The sequence below is a fragment of the Sinohyriopsis cumingii genome, chromosome 2 (genome assembly GCF_028554795.1).
Source record: "Sinohyriopsis cumingii isolate HCF-2022 chromosome 2, ASM2855479v2, whole genome shotgun sequence".
NCBI lineage: Eukaryota > Metazoa > Mollusca > Bivalvia > Unionida > Unionidae > Sinohyriopsis > Sinohyriopsis cumingii.
In genome coordinates, this window is record NC_142962.1 from 152552778 (window position 1) to 152574216 (window position 21439).

The 21439-nt window shown below is 38.9% G+C and overlaps 1 long non-coding RNA gene across 4 annotated transcripts in view; it reads left to right on the forward strand.

The window, feature by feature from the left end:
• Nucleotides 1-1691: 1691 nt before the first annotated feature.
• The window catches only part of LOC149806107 (uncharacterized), a 36635-nt gene continuing 16887 nt past the window's right edge, over nt 1692-21439 (forward strand). For 3 of the 4 annotated variants that reach the window (XR_016415076.1, XR_016415079.1, XR_016415078.1), the window contains exon 1: nt 1712-1789. This is a non-coding gene — a long non-coding RNA (uncharacterized LOC149806107). Of the gene's footprint in view, nt 1790-21439 lie in introns of all 4 variants that reach the window. The other variant, XR_016415080.1, reaches the window with a different exon arrangement.

Below are 21439 nucleotides of genomic sequence, written 5' to 3' on the forward strand. Positions count from 1 at the left end.
TGCTCAGAATGGGAAGAAAAAATCGCGGAACTAAGCTATAAACACGCTTTAGTGTCTTATTTACTTATTTACTAGCAATAACCAATTTATTACTTATTTTTATATTTTAATAGTCAGAGACAATAATATTTTCAGAAAATTGTACGTTTCCTTAAATAGTTAACAATTCACTTAAATTATGGTGACAGAATAAAACTAAGTGAAACCCAATAGAAACGATTGTGTACATATATACGGCAAAGTCTGGATATAAATAATTCGAAGGATTCAGTAAACTTCTTGTCCCATTAATTAACATTTAGGACTCAAAGTTAGAAAATTCCGAATATATCTTAGTACATTTTCACTAAACGGGTATGCCAGCGATTTATACAACGGGTCAAAGTGCAAATGTTCTAAGAGAATTAACATATTGTTTAATACTCCCACCCAAAATAAACTATTTTAGTATATATGCCTTCTGATATTAAAAGTGCCGTAGAGGAAATAGCCAAATCGACGGGCATATGTTTAGAATCAGTCTCTAATTCATTACATTACGCACCTGGCCCCAAAAAAGTGTTCTATGCGAGAATGACACATGTACTGACGTATCTATCTATCTATCTATCTATCCAAGTATTTGAAAAGTAAGCATGCAAAAGTTGTAAATTAGCCATTAACATGTAATACATGAAATAATCGCAATTTACAGAATATTCCTTTCTGATTTCATATAAGTAATCATCCAAAGTCAGAACAATCAACAACTTCACAAGCAACCCCGCAGGCAAAAGTGAGGAGAAAAAATCGACTGAAATAAAGTCTGTAATACATGATCATGTGGAGAGATAAAGAAGTTCTACCTAACAGTGATAAATCCTTTTAAGAATTAGAGTTGACATGTTAAAATTCAGTTATAAAATAATTGTTTTTTCCCCACCTAATTGCTTTGTGAAACACAGTTCATTTGTACCTTAAGTCTTAAATATTACATTCCTGTTATTGCTTCGTTGATCGTCTTATGGTCCATAATCTCCTTTCCATGAGGTTTTGTCTTTTTCGTAATTATGAAAGGTGAAAGCAAGCATGAACAGCAAGTCTTTCCTTTTATCAGCACTAAACATTTAGAACAAAAATTATTACGTTAAAATAATAACCTAAAATATTGATATGACGTTATTTATGTAATATAATCTTATCCTATACCATAATAGTTCTGCAAGAAATCATTTTGAATTAAATGCTTAAAGATTTAAGTGTGTAATGCACTTAAATGCTTTCGTTGAGTTCTCAAGGAATTAAAAGTTAGATTTCTTGCAGTTTCCTAACAAAACCTTTTCTTTCTTCTCATTGTTTCAATTATGTACAAATTGTACTCATTAATACGATGGCCGATAGCGGCAGCCAGAATACAACATCAAAGTAAAGTGAATTTGTACATGTACACATTTTATACTTGACGGATCTACATATTAAAGTAATAGACATTTGTACATGTACACATTTTGCTCAAAAGTGTTCGTGACGGATCAACATATTAAAGTAATAGAGATTTGTACATGCACACATTTTGCTCAAATGTGTGCATGTACAACTCTCTATTACTTCACAAGTAAAACCAATTAAAATTCCTTGCGCAGTAATACATTAGAAAGAACAATTCACCTCTCTGATAACCTCTCGGCTTATTTATTAGTTCGTCTTAACCCAATTACACTGCTCTCTATGTTAGCAAGAAAGCGGGAGGAAACCTACATCACATTTATAACAAAGATGTAGCTGGAACATCTCAGTTACAAGTAATCGTGTGAGTGCACCTCTCTCTCTCTCTCTGACTGTACAGACAAACATACATACGTACGTACGTACGTACATACATACATACATACTATTTCATTTTATTTTACTGTAATCTTATGATGTTTTGTTTACTTGTTTGTTTTTCTTTCTCCATCCGATGTGAGCTTTTGTGTTGCTGCAGAATGACGTAATGACCATGGTAACCTCATTGTACTGTCATTACTCGTGATCAAACATAGTACGTGACATACCTGTACTCGATTCAAGAACATTTTATTCTGAATGGAATAAAATAGAATAGTTTTATTTTTTTGAAGACTCGGAAATATATATTGGTGCTTTGTAAATACGGACTCAATATTTGATCTACATACAGCATGTAATACAATAATTATCATTACCATGAGCAATGGAAAACTATCTGTTCTACAATGCTTGTAATTTTATGAACTTGCATACAGCTTTTATATTTACAATCGTGATAAAATTAATACCTTTGCATCAATGACTTATGTCTTTACAGTGTCAGCTTTGAGATCCAAAAAAATCTGATATTAAGTTTTGTGAATAAGTTTTTAATCTTCTTGCATAAAATAAAAAAATTAATTTTTTTGTATCATCTCGAACTGGACAACATGCCAAACGTTTTTTGATTTATATGGAGACTTCTTGGCTTGTCATTATATACCTCTTTGACTTTTGCACTGTTGATAGCTTCGTATTGTTGTTATTATTATTATTATTATTATTATTATATTTTAGGTCGCACATACCAATAACAAATTCCGAAGATATAGATGACACGACGACTCTCTCCCTCCCTCCCTCTGTCTCTCTCTCTCTCTCCCTCTCCCTCTCTCTGTACACACAGGAGCTCGTATCGTTGCTTACAATTGACCTATTATCATACATGTACTATATAATAACTACCAGTTGTATCATAGGTCAATTGTAAGCAACGATAGTAGTGAAGTGGGTCACCCTAGCCTCAATGGGAATTATCATTACAGAGACCCCTGGGTCACTCTAGCCTCAATGGAAATTTAACATGGGGAAAAATCGTGGGTCACTCTAGCCTCAAGGGGAATTTAACATGGAGAAAAATCGTGGGTCACTCTAGCCTCAAGGGGAATTTAACATGGAGAAAAATCGTGGGCCACTCTAGCCTCAAGGGGAATTTAACATGGGAATAAATCGTGGGCCACTCTAGCCTCAAGGGGAATTTAACATGGGAATAAATCGTGGGCCACTCTAGCGTCAAGGGGAATTGAATATGGAGAAAAATCGTGGGACTGTCTAGCGTCAAGGGAAATTGAACATGGTGGGATTGTCTAGGGACAATGATGGTAGAGGGTCAAACACAACAGAGACAGAGACATACATACACTAGTACAAAGCGTGAGATTTATATATAAAGCATTACCAAGACCTGAAATCTTGCTGGGGTGTTCAAAAATTTGCATAATTGTAATAATGCTATAAATAGCTATAATCAAGGAAATGCTCAACGACAAAATGGATGTGACTAAAAGTAACGCTAAAATGACGAAATTGTCCCAGAATTTAAAGGAAAATAAACATATCCCCGAAAATTAAGTTACAACGGTTTAGAATAAAATGGATAAAATTAGTAACTACTTACAAAATCAACTTGTGTGACGATCGTCGATAAACACCCATGTATCTATTTATAGCTATAATCAGCTAAAATTCCTATGAAATTCCACTATCTATTTATAGCTCCAACTTGTGGGTTATTCCTTTGGAAAATCCTACTATCTTTTTATAGCCTCAGCTTGAGTGACGTTCCTGTTTATGAACTCTAGTATATATGTATAGCTACAACCTGTGGAAATCCCCAAGTCCATATTTATAGTCTCGAAATTTCCAGCGTCAGTGACGTCACTGTACTGAACACTAGGGGATAAGTGTCAACAGTGTTGCAAGTGGCTGACCTGAATACGCGCTACTGTAGGTAGGTAGGTAGGTAGGTTAGGGGATAAGTGTCAACAGTGTTGCAAGTGGCTGACCTGAATACGCGCTACTGTAGGTAGGTAGGTAGGTAGAATGTATTTGATAGGGATAAAGGGAGTTTTATACGGACAAACAGAGACCAATAGACACACACACACACACACACACACAACGTATGCGCGCAGACATACTCACACACACACACACACACAAACACACACACACACACAACATACGCTAGCAGACATACTCACACACACACACAAAAACACACAACGTACGCGCGCAGACATACACACACACACAAACACACAACGTACGCGCGCAGACATACTCACACACACACAAACACACACACACACTATAAAATGGATAAAATTAGTAACTACTTACAAAATTAACTTGTGTGACGATCGTCGATAAACACCCATGTATCTATTTATAGTTATAATCAGCTAAAATTCATATGAAATCTCACTATCTATTTATACTACAACTTGTGGGTTATTCCTTTGGAAAATCCCACTATCTTTTTATAGCCTCAGCTTGAGTGACGTTCCTGTTTATGAACTCTAGTATATATGTATAGCTACAACCTGTGGAAATCCCCAAGTCCATATTTATAGTCTCGAAATTTCCAGCGTCAGTGACGTCACTGTACTGAACACTAGGGGATAAGTGTCCACAGTGTTGCAAGTGGCTGACCTGAATACACGCTACTGCAGGTAGGTAGGTAGAGTGTATCTGATAGGGATAAAGTGAGTTTTATAGGGACAAACAGAGACCAATACACACACCCACACACACACACAACGTACGCGCGCAGACATACGCACACACACACACACACACACACACATACACACACAGAGGGAAGAGGAAAAAACAAACCCCAAATAAACTATCCACACAAACGTACGCGAACGCATAGAAACCCCAAATATACTATCCACACAACGTCGCTAACGCATACAAACCCCAAATATGCTATCCACACTCGGGAGGAAGAAGAAAAAAAACAACCAAATATACGATCTACACAACGTACGCGAACACACACACACACACACACACACACACACACACACACACACAGGGAAGAGGAAAAAACAAACCCCAAATAAACTATCCACACAAACGTACGCGAACGCATACAAACCCCAAATATACTATCAACACAGAGTGAAGAAGAAAAAGTTTTTTGAAAGCACCTAAGCCCTCACCTGCAATGACCAACTCTGCCAAACACCTACACCCCACACCCCACTCCCAACATTACAAAACCCATTTGACCCGTTATTTTATGGCATCAGTGTGTGATTTAGGAAATATCAAGACACAAAATGATGGATGAATAGACTGACTATTGTTTACGGACTTGCATGCCTAAAGAGCGTGCGTGAAGGAAAACATCTTTCCATTTCAATTCTAACTAAAACATGATCCAGAGGGATAGAGAGAGGTGAAAGAGCACAATTTCATAAAGTGTGAGTAAAAACAAAACACGCCATCCTTATTATACAATGTCAAGACCAAGAGACACTTACGTTTTCTTTCTGGTCTATTCTCTTTTAGCAGGTAGTATGAAATTTCACATCAGGGCCAACGCATCGGCTCACATTGTCAATTTTTTCCATTTCCATGTCTTTACTGGCACAAGTTCTTCATCATCTTCAATTTCTTCTTCTTCTTCTGAATCCCTCTTCTCTGTTTCGTCTTGTTTCTGTTTCTTCTCTTTTCTCGTAGGGCACTCTGAATTCCAGTGTCCTTTCTCCTGACAACGATATTAGGTATCTTGACTTTTGTCTCTCTTTCTTAGACGAAGCAGGTATTCTGGAGACAAATACCCATTTACCTTTGCAGATATAGCAAACTTCATTAGCACACACTTTCGTATGACTCTCATCAAATCAACGACCAAAAGAGTAAGTTTTGTTGCCACTTTCGCCTGTGAATTATGCTTTCGTATGACTTTTAGCAAATATTTGACCAGCAGGTCGATCTGTGCTGACTCTTCCATCTTCTTGATCGTTTGAGAGTGGAATGAATACTCTGACGCTAAGACACTCTCCTTATATACAGGGACCTGCTGCGTATGAAACCTAGTCAAATGTAATTTTGCAATAAGATGAAACGATTTCATTGAGGAAGTAAAAGGCAATGATGTACCGTATCGCCTCACACAAAACCTGAAGTGTTAGCTCAGATCCGTGTCAGCGATTTCGAAGACGACATAACTGAGCTTTCATCAATGCTCACCATTTATGCCACAAAACAACGAGTCCTGATTCACGCCAAAAGAAATTTCGTTCGGTCCATAAAAAATAGTATCACATCTGAGAAACGCAAAAACGAACTTCCAGAAAACTGAGAACGACGGCTTACACCTACAACGTGAAATGTGTGAGTTCAAGTAGTGCGTAAAACTTAGTCAAATTAAATTTTTATAGTCAAGACGAAACGATCTCTTTTCGAAGAAGAAAGCAGACACCAAGCGACAATGGCGATCCGTGTCACACAACACTTTTCAAAATGTATATGATCAGAGGTTTGTTCTAGCGATCTGCACGGTTAAATTAAATGTTGATGTATTTTGCAATAAGACGGACACAATTTCCATGGGATCGCCCATGGAACCATTGTTCGTGCATTAGTTTAATTTTTTAAAATATTTTTTTATATAAATCGCCTATAGGATAGACCCAGCAAAGCATGGCCATTCTCGTCACTGTGTGAATAGCTACTCAAGTCAATTCGAAGTGAACGCGGTAAGAAAATAAGTATAGCCAATGAAATGGCTTACAACGGGTGATGCTTTGTTTTGTTCTAGGACTGTGTGGCATAATAATCCCTATGTTCTTGCGTTGTTACCATTACAGTGCAGACAGACTGAAATGTGAACTTACAAGCCCTCTTTGTGTGTGTTGTACCATTTCTTCTTACCACATCAAAATACTGAGCGTCACAGTATTGGTTCGCGTTTTCAAGCTGACCATTTTTTTTATATCTCACTTAAACATTTTAACATAAACGCTCACACTCACATCGGTAGAGTCAGAACAGTCGTGTTACAGTATTGAGGGGCATGTTATCTTTTTTTTTTTTTTTTTGTTTCCTTCAAACTAATGAATTTGGGGTTTGCATGAAGTAAAGAACCGAAAGTACAGTGAAACTCAAGGATGATGACCCAATCTGTCCGTCTATTGATGCGTGTATTTACTTAAGAAGAAATATGACCTCTAAAACACAAAGAGATACGGCAAGCATGATTAGAATGAACATAACGATGTTTTCTTCACGCCCGTGTAGTTTAGAGTTTCAATCCTCTTTGAAGACAAACTTGGTCTCCTTTTGTAGGGCTTGAAATAATAAAAAACCTGAAAAAATCTTAAGCACTTTGCTATAGATAATTTCATCAACAGACTAAACAACATAAATACCGTTACAACACTAGAAAGCCTTAAATCTTCTATCAAAAAGAAATGCATCAAAAAATTAAAGATTAACGATAACTAACCAATGAAACCGAATTTAACAAAGGCAGTGACATGTGAAGAAATGTCTCTCACTTTGGAAAGGTAGGCGAATGTACTCTGTCATGCACCATCAACTTGAAAAAATTATAAACAGAGAGAAACCTGAATTCAAAATTCAGTTGTTTTTTTCTTCAAAATTGTTTCGTTTCTTTTTTCTGTTTTTGGAACAAATCTAAGCACTAATATAGAGTGGAAAAGGGAAAATGCACATACAAGCTTTGATATTTCTGAAAAAATGAGGGGATATTCCTAACGTTCATAACGACCTATGGACTTGGACTTGTCTGTGACTTATCCACAAAACAAGATGTACATATTTCTGGTCAAGCTGCAAGTGTGTGCGTGTTTTTGAAAATGGTAAAAATGGGATATACAATTTTCTCGTGACACTTATAAAGTGAAGAGTCTGTGCAAGTGTCAAAAGCCAAAGTCATATAAGTTTTGTATTTTGTACGGCTTGTAAAGATTTCCACTTTAGAAAATGTGAAGTATCACAAGTTATTATCACAAACAGAAGTGGAACATAGGGGCTTGCAAGAAAGAAAATAACCCAGACAATTGGTGTCATCAAGAGTGCTAGAGACGGTACCCGAACTTGCTTGCTTGCTTACTTGAATTAAAGTGATTTTCGCTTTAATGGAGCATATATCACTGGTTTAATAACGCACCGCGTGATTTTTAATTACTCCTGGGGAAGGAAAGAGAGCCTCATCTCCCAGGCTTTTATGTACTCACAGACTACTTTTAAATTTAGCCACTCAGGTGTAGGACTAACTAGTCCTTAACAACCTGACTGAAAGGCTTTAAACATGAGTGGGAATAGTCTCACCACACACTCATTTTTCTGTCCGAGCGTGGTAAAGGAGGAAAAAGGTGCTCAAAAAGACAGCCATGGGTGTTAAGTACTCAACAAAACGCTAGCCCGTACTTATTTCAAATCACGTCGTGTCACCAAAAAAGACGACGTGTACGACATCATAAGCATTGTCAAACGCAGAAACCTTAAACTGGGCAAACGACGTGTCAAACAAGTCAAAGTACGTTGGAAAGGATATCCACCCAGTTTTCATTCTTGCATCGACGTTTCGCACTATAAAAAGAAGTGACCATCATGCCCTTTCACACAGATTCATCTACTGCGATCACTCCTTCACCCAATTCTTCTCTGCAAGATTTACAAACACAACCATTGTGGGTGTGGTATGGAAAACGTGTGACTAAAACGCAAATCGTCTTTTTCTGCCAAACCTTCGTGGTGTATTGTGTCATCGTTGCAGCCATAGCCAATTTGAGTTTGCAACAAGGAGACAAACACTTGTGGACCATTGTATTGAGCAGTTACATCGGTTACCTGCTTCCTAATCCCTCCCTGAAATTCTCCTCGAACGGGAACAACGGGAACCTTGTGTCCAGTGTCAGTGCCAGTCACTACTCCAACAACAACCCCATTTTGGGCGGAGACACTCCTCTAACTTCCAGTATCGCCTCGGAGAGCCACAAAACTCTGGAATTTTGAGCAATAACAACGAATTTTACTTAACCTTACCCAGTGACAGTTCCATGGAGGTGTTTCCCAAGAACACGTTATGCTGTTACACGGTCAAATTACCTCAGACCATCCAGTTAGATCACGAAGCCCATTGGGAAGTGGCTTTAGTGGAAATCATTCACCCAACACAAATCAAAAACATCACCGAAAAGCAAAACACTTTCGAGGTGGAAATCCTGAATGCCCAATTGGAGGAAGAAATCAACAAAATAGGGTTTTTAGGGGACACAAGATCAGCCAGCAATCCAGCCTTCATTATCTACACCTTGAAAATTCTTCAGGTTATTATTTTAGTGGTGAACATTTGGTGGACACTATTGCGGACAGGTTCAACTTAGCCTTTGGCAAAGCACTGAACAGAGCCAAAAAAAGTGTGACGATTGAGTACAATAAAGTGGCTCATCGTCTCGTGATCAAATTTCAAGATACGGACACATTGTCCCTCAGGTTCAATGGTAGTTTGTTTGAAATTTTGGGTGGACATGCAGAAATGGTCGCAAACAGTATGAGCCCCAAGATCAAAAGTAATATGGATTTTTACAGAGCTTTTGGAAACCCGGTAGAACTGAACCAAGGACTTAATTTGATCTTTGTGTATTCCGATGTGGTGGAGTACAACGTGGTGGGACACACCTCTGTTCCGTTACTGCGTGACATTCCTTTCAAAGTGGATAGTACCACAAACAATGACCAGGAAGGTGCAAACACCTATCACGTACACCGTGAATTTGTACATCCTCACTATTTGCCCGTCAGTAAGTCGTATTTAGACACTGTCAACATTGCTATAAAAGGAGATCTGGGACAAATATTCCCTTCTCCAAAGGGAAAGTTACAGTGAAACTCCATTTTCGAAAACGGTTCTCTAACGAATTGCAAGTCAAGACAGCGAGGACGGACATTTTCACCCTATAAAATCCGGCCAGATGCGTGTGGAATTTCAGTTTGCAGAAAATCTACGCGCAGATAATACGGTGAACGTCATCCTGTATGCTGAATTGGACAATACGATATAAACCAACAGTTTGAGAGAAGTCATTCTAGACTATTAGAAGTCATGGAAGACTTTTATCAATGTTTGTATAGTAGGGATTCTTTGGACATGGAATGTGAAGATCCTGAGGAAGGAGAACCCCAAGACAAAGACGAAGAAGTCATCATGATGAAGTCTATATGGCCAGAACAAGAATCACATTTAGTTTCCTGTTATGCTATAGTCTTGACAGAAAAAAATTAAGGAATTGATCAAGAAAGATTGCTATGGATGTCATAACGATCATCCCAGTCAAATTCAACACGATAAATGCCTGATGCTGAGTCAAGAAGAAAAATTGGACGAGTATCTGGACGATGCTTGGAGTCTCATCTCGGACGAAGACGTGTTGCATCAGTGGTATAAAGACTTGCGTGAACATTCTTGTCCACCATTAACCACTCAAGAGATCGATCGTATCGAAGCTCTCCTAAATCAAAGTGAGGAGACGAAACGAAGAAACGGTTATTTGTCAGACATTTTCAAGCAAAAAGTCAGGATCGAATTGATGACTTATTATTACCTGTGAAGAAGAAGAAGAAAACACACAAAACAATGGATACCTGGGAACTTTTTTACCATTTGAACCACAGTTCGTACACGGTTTCTTGGAATCCTGTCGTCTGTGCTAAAGATGAACTCCCTCATCGCAAACCTCAAGACCATCAAGCTTATGTGATCAACACGGACGAAAGTCATCTCCCAGGAACCCACTGGGTAGCCGTTTACTTTCCTCAAGAAAGATGTGTGGAATATTTTGATTCGTACGGATTGCCCCCTTTGGAAGACGATATCATCGACTTTATGAGAAGAAATGCTCAGACCACCCGATTCAATAATGTGAAATTACAAGGCACAGATTCCTTGGTGTGTTGACAATATTGTGTGTATTTTCTGCATCATCGCAGCCTGGGCTATTCCTTAGAACATTTAGTGACTCATTTTGATCCTCGTTCTTCTTCTAGAAACGATGTGAAAGTAGATCGATGGTTTTGTGACCATTATGCTTATCTTTTGTCTCAAGTTAGGAAACGTAGTGTCCATCAATGGCCTAATGATTTCCAACAGTGGAAATCACAATTTCATTCACAACGTTGTCAGCCCTGTTTAAAGTAGAGTGTGAATTGAAAAAAAATGTTTGGTATTTGAAAAAAATGTTTGATGTTATATTGTTGGATTATTGTTTAAAAAAATGTTAGAGTTGTTTGTTAGCATGAATAAAAAAAATGTTGTGTTTTGAAGAAAAAATGCCTTTGTGGTTTGTTTGGCTATAGGAATCTTGATTCATGCTCTTTGACTTCTCTCTATCCCTCCCATAACACTATTTAAACGTTCGGGCTCGAAAACCGTGTAGTAATGTTTTCCTTCACGTCCGCGCTTTGACTTTAAGAACCGGGGAAGTTTCCAGTCTGCCCATCCATTGTTAACTCATCCTCCTACGAAGATGTGCTCAAGATTAGCCAAGTTGAACGAAGCCTATGTGAATTTGCATAGGGTCATGACAAGTCTGATACCGAGACCTGAAGAGATAGACAATATCATAATGTTAAAAGTCACTGAAGACCTGAAAGAGGAGCTCTTCAAGGAGGAATTCAAGAAGGAGAAAGAAGAATGGATGGAGAAGTACAGGCTTTATAAACAGCAGAGAGAGCAGCAACAGCAGCAGCATGAACCTGACAGAGGCTTTGTCAACAGTTGTATCGACACCAAAGAGTTCTTCTTCTCTTTTCCGAAGAAGCAGACCTTATTCTGTGAGAAAGCCTGTCGTCAGAGGAGGCCGCCATCTTATAACCTAAGCGATCGCCATAGCTTCAAGTTCCAAAAAAAATTTCAGGGCTACCCCATACTCTCGAAAAGAAATAACATTCCATTGCCTATGATATGTTAGTCAGTTAGAAGAAAAAATACAGAAGTAAGTCTATCATCACATGATTTCTTTATCTTGGTTAGAAAGTGCGACTCTAAGTCATTCGTTTCCGTCGCTTATCAAAATTTTAAAAATAGTAAAGTTCTGTAAAAAAGTGAGTGAGTGTTTCTTTTAGGTTTGTGCGTTTTTTTTTGTTGTTTTTTTTTTGTTGGTGCTAATATGGATAATGTAAGTTCGGGTACAACGAAATTAAAAGAATTAGGCCCAGAACTCGGTGTGGAAGGAAGAAATATACGCAACAGTAGCGGGAGCAAGAAATGCAGACCTAGCCAGTTAGCACTCCACCCACCTCGAGAACACAAATAACATCTAGTCAACAGCCGACTATACCTAACAAACAACCTGCCCCGGAAAGAGTGGTGGCAAAACAAAGGGCCAATTATGTTAGACAAACGGCATGGCAAACTCAAATGTAATTATCGGAGGCACTACGTTCTTTTCTGGGGCCCCGAGTGACCGAGTGGTCTAAAGCGCTCTCCGTTACGGATCACTGTCATCTCACCTTTGTCTGCGTGGGTTCGAGTCTCGGATTCGGCTAATGTGGGTATGTGAGAAAGCTTGCCAGTAGCTTCTCGTGGGTCGGTGGTTCTTTCCCGGTTTTTCCCGGGTTCTTCGTCCACCATTAATACTGGCCACCATGTATAGCCTATCGCGTGCTGAAAAATGGCGTTAAACCCTACAACAACAACAACGTTCTTTTCTCACTCCGATAATACAGGCAATCTCAGCTGAAAGAACAACCACAACAACAATAAAAGCGACAGACACCATAGCAGCGGATTTGAAACTATCTACCTCAACTAAAGAATTAGTATCAGAACCAGAAGAGGAAATTGAGGCGGTTGAGGAGGAAGAGGGGGACGCTGACCCTCGTTGAGAAGTACACCGAAATGGGACTAGATCAAGCATTGTATGACGTCAACAAAGCAGGGCAGTTTATTAGAGCCATACAATACGTTGCCTACAAATCTCTAGACACCTTTAAACCAAGACCTTCGCAATGGGGATTAGGGTCAGAGTTCTTCCCCAATTCTACAGACAAACCTACACTGGATACCCCCTCAGTCAACTGGTAGAAGCCGCTGCTTACATTGCCGCCCATCATGGCTACGCATTTCCTGATATCAAGAATCATGAGACTAGGAGTGCGGGAAAGAACGTGAAAGCAAAAGAGAGACGTGTTACCTTCTAATAGAAAAAAACAACCTTTTTTAGGGCTCCAAAAGATTTCTTTTTATTAACTAGGGAACCATATTTGGCTTGGTATCCCTTCTTGACTAAACTCTTCTCGAAACAAACTTGACCCATTGGAACACCGCAACAAACTTAACTTTTTAAACCTAACAGTGACCAAACTGGTATATGTCTCTTAGACATAATAATTTAAATAAGATCAGTATGGCTATTGCTATGTACACTAAGTACTAATATTAGAAAGATATGTTAGGAAGTAGGAAATTTAACAGACTCGTTAGATTTGAACTAATTGCACAAGTGGTTAACACATTATTGGTACTTTTTACTGTCCATTAGCAAAAACGGGACTTGATTTGAAATAAGTACGGGCTAGCGTTTTGTTGAGTACTTAACACCCATGGCTGTCTTTTTGAGCACCTTTTTCCTCCTTTACCACGCTCGGACAGAAAAATGAGTGTGTGGTGAGACTATTCCCACTCATGTTTAAAGCCTTTCAGTCAGGTTGTTAAGGACTAGTTAGTCCTACACCTGAGTGGCTAAATTTAAAAGTAGTCTGTGAGTACATAAAAGCCTGGGAGATGAGGCTCTCTTTCCTTCCCCAGGAGTAATTAAAAATCACGCGGTGCGTTATTAAACCAGTGATATATGCTCCATTAGAGCGAAAATCACTTTAATTCAAGTAAGCAAGCAAGCAAGTTCGGGTACCGTCTCTAGCACTCTTGATGACACCAATTGTCTGGGTTATTTTCTTTCTTGCAAGCCCCTATGTTCCACTTCTGTTTGTGATAATAACTTGTGATACTTCACATTTTCTAAAGTGGAAATCTTTACAAGCCGTACAAAATACAAAACTTATATGACTTTGGCTTTTGACACTTGCACAGACTCTTCACTTTATAAGTGTCACGAGAAAATTGTATATCCCATTTTTACCATTTTCAAAAACACGCACACACTTGCAGCTTGACCAGAAATATGTACATCTTGTTTTGTGGATAAGTCACAGACAAGTCCAAGTCCATAGGTCGTTATGAACGTTAGGAATATCCCCTCATTTTTTCAGAAATATCAAAGCTTGTATGTGCATTTTCATTTTTCCACTCTATATTAGTGCTTAGATTTGTTCCAAAAACAGAAAAAAGAAACGAAACAATTTTGAAGAAAAAAACAACTGAATTTTGAATTCAGGTTTCTCTCTGTTTATAATTTTTTTCAAGTTGATGGTGCATGACAGAGTACATTCGCCTACCTTTCCAAAGTGAGAGACATTTCTTCACATGTCACTGCCTTTGTTAAATTCGGTTTCATTGGTTAGTTATCGTTAATCTTTAATTTTTTGATGCATTTCTTTTTGATAGAAGATTTAAGGCTTTCTAGTGTTGTAACGGTATTTATGTTGTTTAGTCTGTTGATGAAATTATCTATAGCAAAGTGCTTAAGATTTTTTCAGGTTTTTTATTATTTCAAGCCCTACAAAAGGAGACCAAGTTTGTCTTCAAAGAGGATTGAAACTCTAAACTACACGGGCGTGAAGAAAACATCGTTATGTTCATTCTAATCATGCTTGCCGTATCTCTTTGTGTTTTAGAGGTCATATTTCTTCTTAAGTAAATACACGCATCAATAGACGGACAGATTGGGTCATCATCCTTGAGTTTCACTGTACTTTCGGTTCTTTACTTCATGCAAACCCCAAATTCATTAGTTTGAAGGAAACAAAAAAAAAAAAAAAAAGATAACATGCCCCTCAATACTGTAACACGACTGTTCTGACTCTACCGATGTGAGTGTGAGCGTTTATGTTAAAATGTTTAAGTGAGATATAAAAAAAATGGTCAGCTTGAAAACGCGAACCAATACTGTGACGCTCAGTATTTTGATGTGGTAAGAAGAAATGGTACAACACACACAAAGAGGGCTTGTAAGTTCACATTTCAGTCTGTCTGCACTGTAATGGTAACAACGCAAGAACATAGGGATTATTATGCCACACAGTCCTAGAACAAAACAAAGCATCACCCGTTGTAAGCCATTTCATTGGCTATACTTATTTTCTTACCGCGTTCACTTCGAATTGACTTGAGTAGCTATTCACACAGTGACGAGAATGGCCATGCTTTACTGGGTCTATCCTATAGGCGATTTATATAAAAAAATATTTTAAAAAATTAAACTAATGCACGAACAATGGTTCCATGGGCGATCCCATGGAAATTGTGTCCGTCTTATTGCAAAATACATCAACATTTAATTTAACCGTGCAGATCGCTAGAACAAACCTCTGATCATATACATTTTGAAAAGTGTTGTGTGACACGGATCGCCATTGTCGCTTGGTGTCTGCTTTCTTCTTCGAAAAGAGATCGTTTCGTCTTGACTATAAAAATTTAATTTGACTAAGTTTTACGCACTACTTGAACTCACACATTTCACGTTGTAGGTGTAAGCCGTCGTTCTCAGTTTTCTGGAAGTTCGTTTTTGCGTTTCTCAGATGTGATACTATTTTTTATGGACCGAACGAAATTTCTTTTGGCGTGAATCAGGACTCGTTGTTTTGTGGCATAAATGGTGAGCATTGATGAAAGCTCAGTTATGTCGTCTTCGAAATCGCTGACACGGATCTGAGCTAACACTTCAGGTTTTGTGTGAGGCGATACGGTACATCATTGCCTTTTACTTCCTCAATGAAATCGTTTCATCTTATTGCAAAATTACATTTGACTAGGTTTCATACGCAGCAGGTCCCTGTATATAAGGAGAGTGTCTTAGCGTCAGAGTATTCATTCCACTCTCAAACGATCAAGAAGATGGAAGAGTCAGCACAGATCGACCTGCTGGTCAAATATTTGCTAAAAGTCATACGAAAGCATAATTCACAGGCGAAAGTGGCAACAAAACTTACTCTTTTGGTCGTTGATTTGATGAGAGTCATACGAAAGTGTGTGCTAATGAAGTTTGCTATATCTGCAAAGGTAAATGGGTATTTGTCTCCAGAATACCTGCTTCGTCTAAGAAAGAGAGACAAAAGTCAAGATACCTAATATCGTTGTCAGGAGAAAGGACACTGGAATTCAGAGTGCCCTACGAGAAAAGAGAAGAAACAGAAACAAGACGAAACAGAGAAGAGGGATTCAGAAGAAGAAGAAGAAATTGAAGATGATGAAGAACTTGTGCCAGTAAAGACATGGAAATGGAAAAAATTGACAATGTGAGCCGATGCGTTGGCCCTGATGTGAAATTTCATACTACCTTCTAAAAGAGAATAGACCAGAAAGAAAACGTAAGTGTCTCTTGGTCTTGACATTGTATAATAAGGATGGCGTGTTTTGTTTTTACTCACACTTTATGAAATTGTGCTCTTTCACCTCTCTCTATCCCTCTGGATCATGTTTTAGTTAGAATTGAAATGGAAAGATGTTTTCCTTCACGCACGCTCTTTAGGCATGCAAGTCCGTAAACAATAGTCAGTCTATTCATCCATCATTTTGTGTCTTGATATTTCCTAAATCACACACTGATGCCATAAAATAACGGGTCAAATGGGTTTTGTAATGTTGGGAGTGGGGTGTGGGGTGTAGGTGTTTGGCAGAGTTGGTCATTGCAGGTGAGGGCTTAGGTGCTTTCAAAAAACTTTTTCTTCTTCACTCTGTGTTGATAGTATATTTGGGGTTTGTATGCGTTCGCGTACGTTTGTGTGGATAGTTTATTTGGGGTTTGTTTTTCCTCTTCCCTGTGTATGTGTGTGTGTGTGTTCGTGTACGTTGTGTAGATCGTATATTTGGTTGTTTTTTTTTCTTCTTCCTCCCGAGTGTGGATAGCATATTTGGGGTTTGTATGCGTTAGCGACGTTGTGTGGATAGTATATTTGGGGTTTGTATGCGTTCGCGTACGTTTGTGTGGATAGTTTATTTGGGGTTTGTATTATCTCCCTTCTGTGTTGATAGTATATTTGGGGTTTGTTTTTTCCTCTTCCCTCTGTGTGTGTATGTGTGTGTGTGTGTGTGTCTGCGCGCGTACGTTGTGTGTGTGTGTGGGTGTGTGTATTGGTCTCTGTTTGTCCCTATAAAACTCACTTTATCCCTATCAGATACACTCTACCTACCTACCTGCAGTAGCGTGTATTCAGGTCAGCCACTTGCAACACTGTTGACACTTATCCCCTAGTGTTCAGTACAGTGACGTCACTGACGCTGGAAATTTCGAGACTATAAATATGGACTTGGGGATTTCCACAGGTTGTAGCTACACATATATACTAGAGTTCATAAACAGGAACGTCACTCAAGCTGAGGCTATAAAAAGATAGTGGGATTTTCCAAAGGAATAACCCACAAGTTGTAGTATAAATAGATAGTGAGATTTCATAGGAATTTTAGCTGATTATAACTATAAATAGATACATGGGTGTTTATCGACGATCGTCACACAAGTTAATTTTGTAAGCAGTTACTAATTTTATCCATTTTATAGTGTGTGTGTGTTTGTGTGTGTGTGAGTATGTCTGCGCGCGTACGTTGTGTGTTTTTGTGTGTGTGTGTGAGTATGTCTGCGAGCGTACGTTGTGTGTGTGTGTGTTTGTGTGTTTGTGTGTGTGTGTGTGTGAGTATGTCTGCGCGCGTACGTTGTGTGTGTGTGTGTTTGTGTGTTTGTGTGTGTGTGTGTGTGTGTCTATTTTTCTCTGTTTGTCCGTATAAAACTCCCTTTATCCCTATCAAATACATTCTACCTACCTACCTACCTACAGTAGCGCGTATTCAGGTCAGCCACTTGCAACACTGTTGACACTTATCCCCTAACCTACCTACCTACCTACCTACAGTAGCGCGTATTCAGGTCAGCCACTTGCAACACTGTTGACACTTATCCCCTAGTGTTCAGTACAGTGACGTCACTGACGCTGGAAATTTCGAGACTATAAATATGGACTTGGGGATTTCCACAGGTTGTAGCTATACATATATACTAGAGTTCATAAACAGGAACGTCACTCAAGCTGAGGCTATAAAAAGATAGTGGGATTTTCCAAAGGAATAACCCACAAGTTGGAGCTATAAATAGATAGTGGAATTTCATAGGAATTTTAGCTGATTATAGCTATAAATAGATACATGGGTGTTTATCGACGATCGTCACACAAGTTGATTTTGTAAGTAGTTACTAATTTTATCCATTTTATTCTAAACCGTTGTAACTTAATTTTCGGGGATATGTTTATTTTCCTTTAAATTCTGGGACAATTTCGTCATTTTAGCGTTACTTTTAGTCACATCCATTTTGTCGTTGAGCATTTCCTTTATTATAGCTATTTATAGCATCATTACAATTATGCAAATTTTTGAACACCCCAGCAAGATTTCAGGTCTTGGTAATGCTTTATATATAAATCTCACGCTTTGTACTAGTGTATGTATGTCTCTGTCTCTGTTGTGTTTGACCCTCTACCATCATTGTCCCTAGACAATCCCACCATGTTCAATTTCCCTTGACGCTAGACAGTCCCACGATTTTTCTCCATATTCAATTCCCTTTGACGCTAGAGTGGCCCACGATTTATTCCCATGTTAAATTCCCCTTGAGGCTAGAGTGGCCCACGATTTATTCCCATGTTAAATTCCCCTTGAGGCTAGAGTGGCCCACGATTTTTCTCCATGTTAAATTCCCTTTGAGGCTAGAGTGACCCACGATTTTTCTCCATGTTAAATTCCCCTTGAGGCTAGAGTGACCCACGATTTTTCCCCATGTTAAATTTCCATTGAGGCTAGAGTGACCCAGGGGTCTCTGTAATGATAATTCCCATTGAGGCTAGGGTGACCCGCCTCACTACTAACGATACGAGAGGAGTAAATGGGGCCACCCTAGGGACAAGGGACTTTACCATGCAAAAACGGTCCATGCACTCTGGCGACAATGGGAATTTAACATGGGGCATTTTAACATGGATGGGACTGTAGAGCGTCAAGGGGAATTGAACATGGAAATTGAACATGGGAATGTCACCTGGGGATCAATGGGAATTAAACATTGGTAACGTCATAGGTTTATAGGGTCAAAACCTTTTATAGGGTGAAATGTATTTGTAGGGACAAAGGGTTGATAGGGACAAACATAGACATAGAGAAACAAACAAATACACATTCAAACACACAGAAAAGAGGACAGAAATATTCTAAAGAAAGACTCACAGATAGAACAGAGACTCGATAAAGAAAAGTCTGTTGTATGGGTTCAAAACATTTATTCAAGTACATATATACATGGGCTCTCTGGCCTGTGCTTTGGTCTAAGCACTATCCATTAAATACATAAACATTTGAACATAAAAGAAACATATTTACGAGTTGTTTAGTTATTGACTCTAGTAAACTAATGTTTAAAATTAACGTTCACTCCTTTCTAAAATCACTTCATATGCAACGAATTTACATTAAATGTTCGTTTATAAGAAAAAGCTAAAACAAAACAAGAAACAAACAATCAAATAAGAGAAAGTTCGTGTTTGTCTCTCTATCCGTCACACACGTTAATTAAAATCTGGTCAGCTACCACTTGTGTCCCAGCATAGATGTTTCCCATCTCGTATTCCCTGTCAGTCGTAAATCTGCTGTTACGTCCATCGTGCTAGGTACACTTGTCGGTAAGCAGATCAAGAGCAGTGATCGTCTTCTTCTCATGGAGGTACAACATATGCCATATGAATAGTCACTTTTCCATCGGTGATGTCAAATTTTTCTCTCACCGACCGCACGTCTTCAATAGCCCTCAAAAGTTTGGAAGAAGTTATTTCTGCAGGTGTGCTAAATCCGAGACATACAGGCGAGTTCAAACTGTCGTGATACATAGATAGGCTCAAACGACCTTCATCTTTGACTAGGCAATGACATTTGAGTTCCTCTAACAGTGAGTCAAGTAGATCCGTAATGAAACCTGATACTTTCTCGGCTGGAACGTCAGACGCGAAGTCTTTAAATTTCACCGTGTAGGTGTAAGTTGTCGTTCTAAATTTTCTCAAGGTCGCTGTCTGGGTCATTTGGATGCTAAAATACTCCTTTAGGTCTATTGAATCCTTTCCCTTCTTGAACGCACTTTGCTGTGACGGTATGGTGGTGAAAGAGGTCAATGATGTTTGTTCCTTCTCTTTTTTCTTCTGCGTAGAGTTATTCATCTTTCTCGTCTCTTGTCCTCGCAATGAAGTGTCGTTCTTGGAAGTCGTCCCTTTTTATACTGGGTGATATCAGCATGTCCATAAGGTAAAGTTTTGTGGTCTGGAAGTTTCACTGGTTGCAGGTAGTTTGTCATGGCATTAGTACATAACAACTAAGATGTGGTATTGCATTGGTGATGTGATCGTGAGGCACAGAATCACACCCGAGTTTCTCGTTGGACTTGAGTCTTACGCTCTATACTTGCTGTTTGAAAGGATTCATTTTTGTCGATTGGTCTTGGTAGTGACAATGAACTATTGGTCTTGGACGTTGTCCCTTTTTATATGCTGACCAATATCGATGTGACCGTACGGCAACGTAAAGTGACTGGGAAGTCTCACTCGCTTCTGGTACACGATTTGATAGATTTTTTCCAGGGGTCGACTGACGATGTGGTGAGTGGATAAACTTACAATCTTGTTCGGTTGGTGAGTGGTCACTTTAAAGTTTCCATCCTCTCTCGATTGCAAGGCTTCTTTCAATACCCCAAAGTTGACCACTCGACTGGTACGATAATTCAGAGTCAGTCCTTTCACTTTGCACTCCGTGTGCACTTCTCCTTGTTTGTCCCGGTATTGGTAGCCGTAAATTTTAGGACCGCCACTCGCGAAACTTAGAATCTTGTCGTCGGGGTGTTCGTCTGTCCAGGCTCCTAAACGGTTTTCTTCGATGTTAGGGTGTTGCTGACCCGGTCGATCGATGTTGATGCAACTGTCCGTGTCAAAGTACAGGACACGATCCCCTAACAGTTCTAAAGCTTCGTACAATTTTAAGCGAGCATGGGCTGTCACATAAGCCGTAAAGATGTAATTTCCAAATTCGTCGGCTTCTACAAAGTCCAGATCTTCTTCGTAATTGACCAAGATCAAATCCTCACGAACGACGTCCACGTGTTTCATGTATTTGGTTTTGTCGTGAATCATCTGGAAGTAGCGGGAAGGTTCTGTCAAATATTCCGTCTTCGGTAAACACGGTCGTTGTGCCATTTTACCTCACAAGCAATTTAACATCCTCGGGACGAACATTGTTACAATTTTTTCCTGAACCCATGTTTTGGCTTTAGAATTCAGAGTTAACCATAGGCAGTGTTATACAGGGCAATGTCACTTGCTTCATTCTTGAAAAAGCCGTGTGATTGTCTTTTTTTCTGAAAAACTGTAAATCTAATGTTAGAAGAAAAAAAATTCCGTGACATATTGCAGTTCCAAAATAGGATAAAGTTAAGATACCAGAATTGTG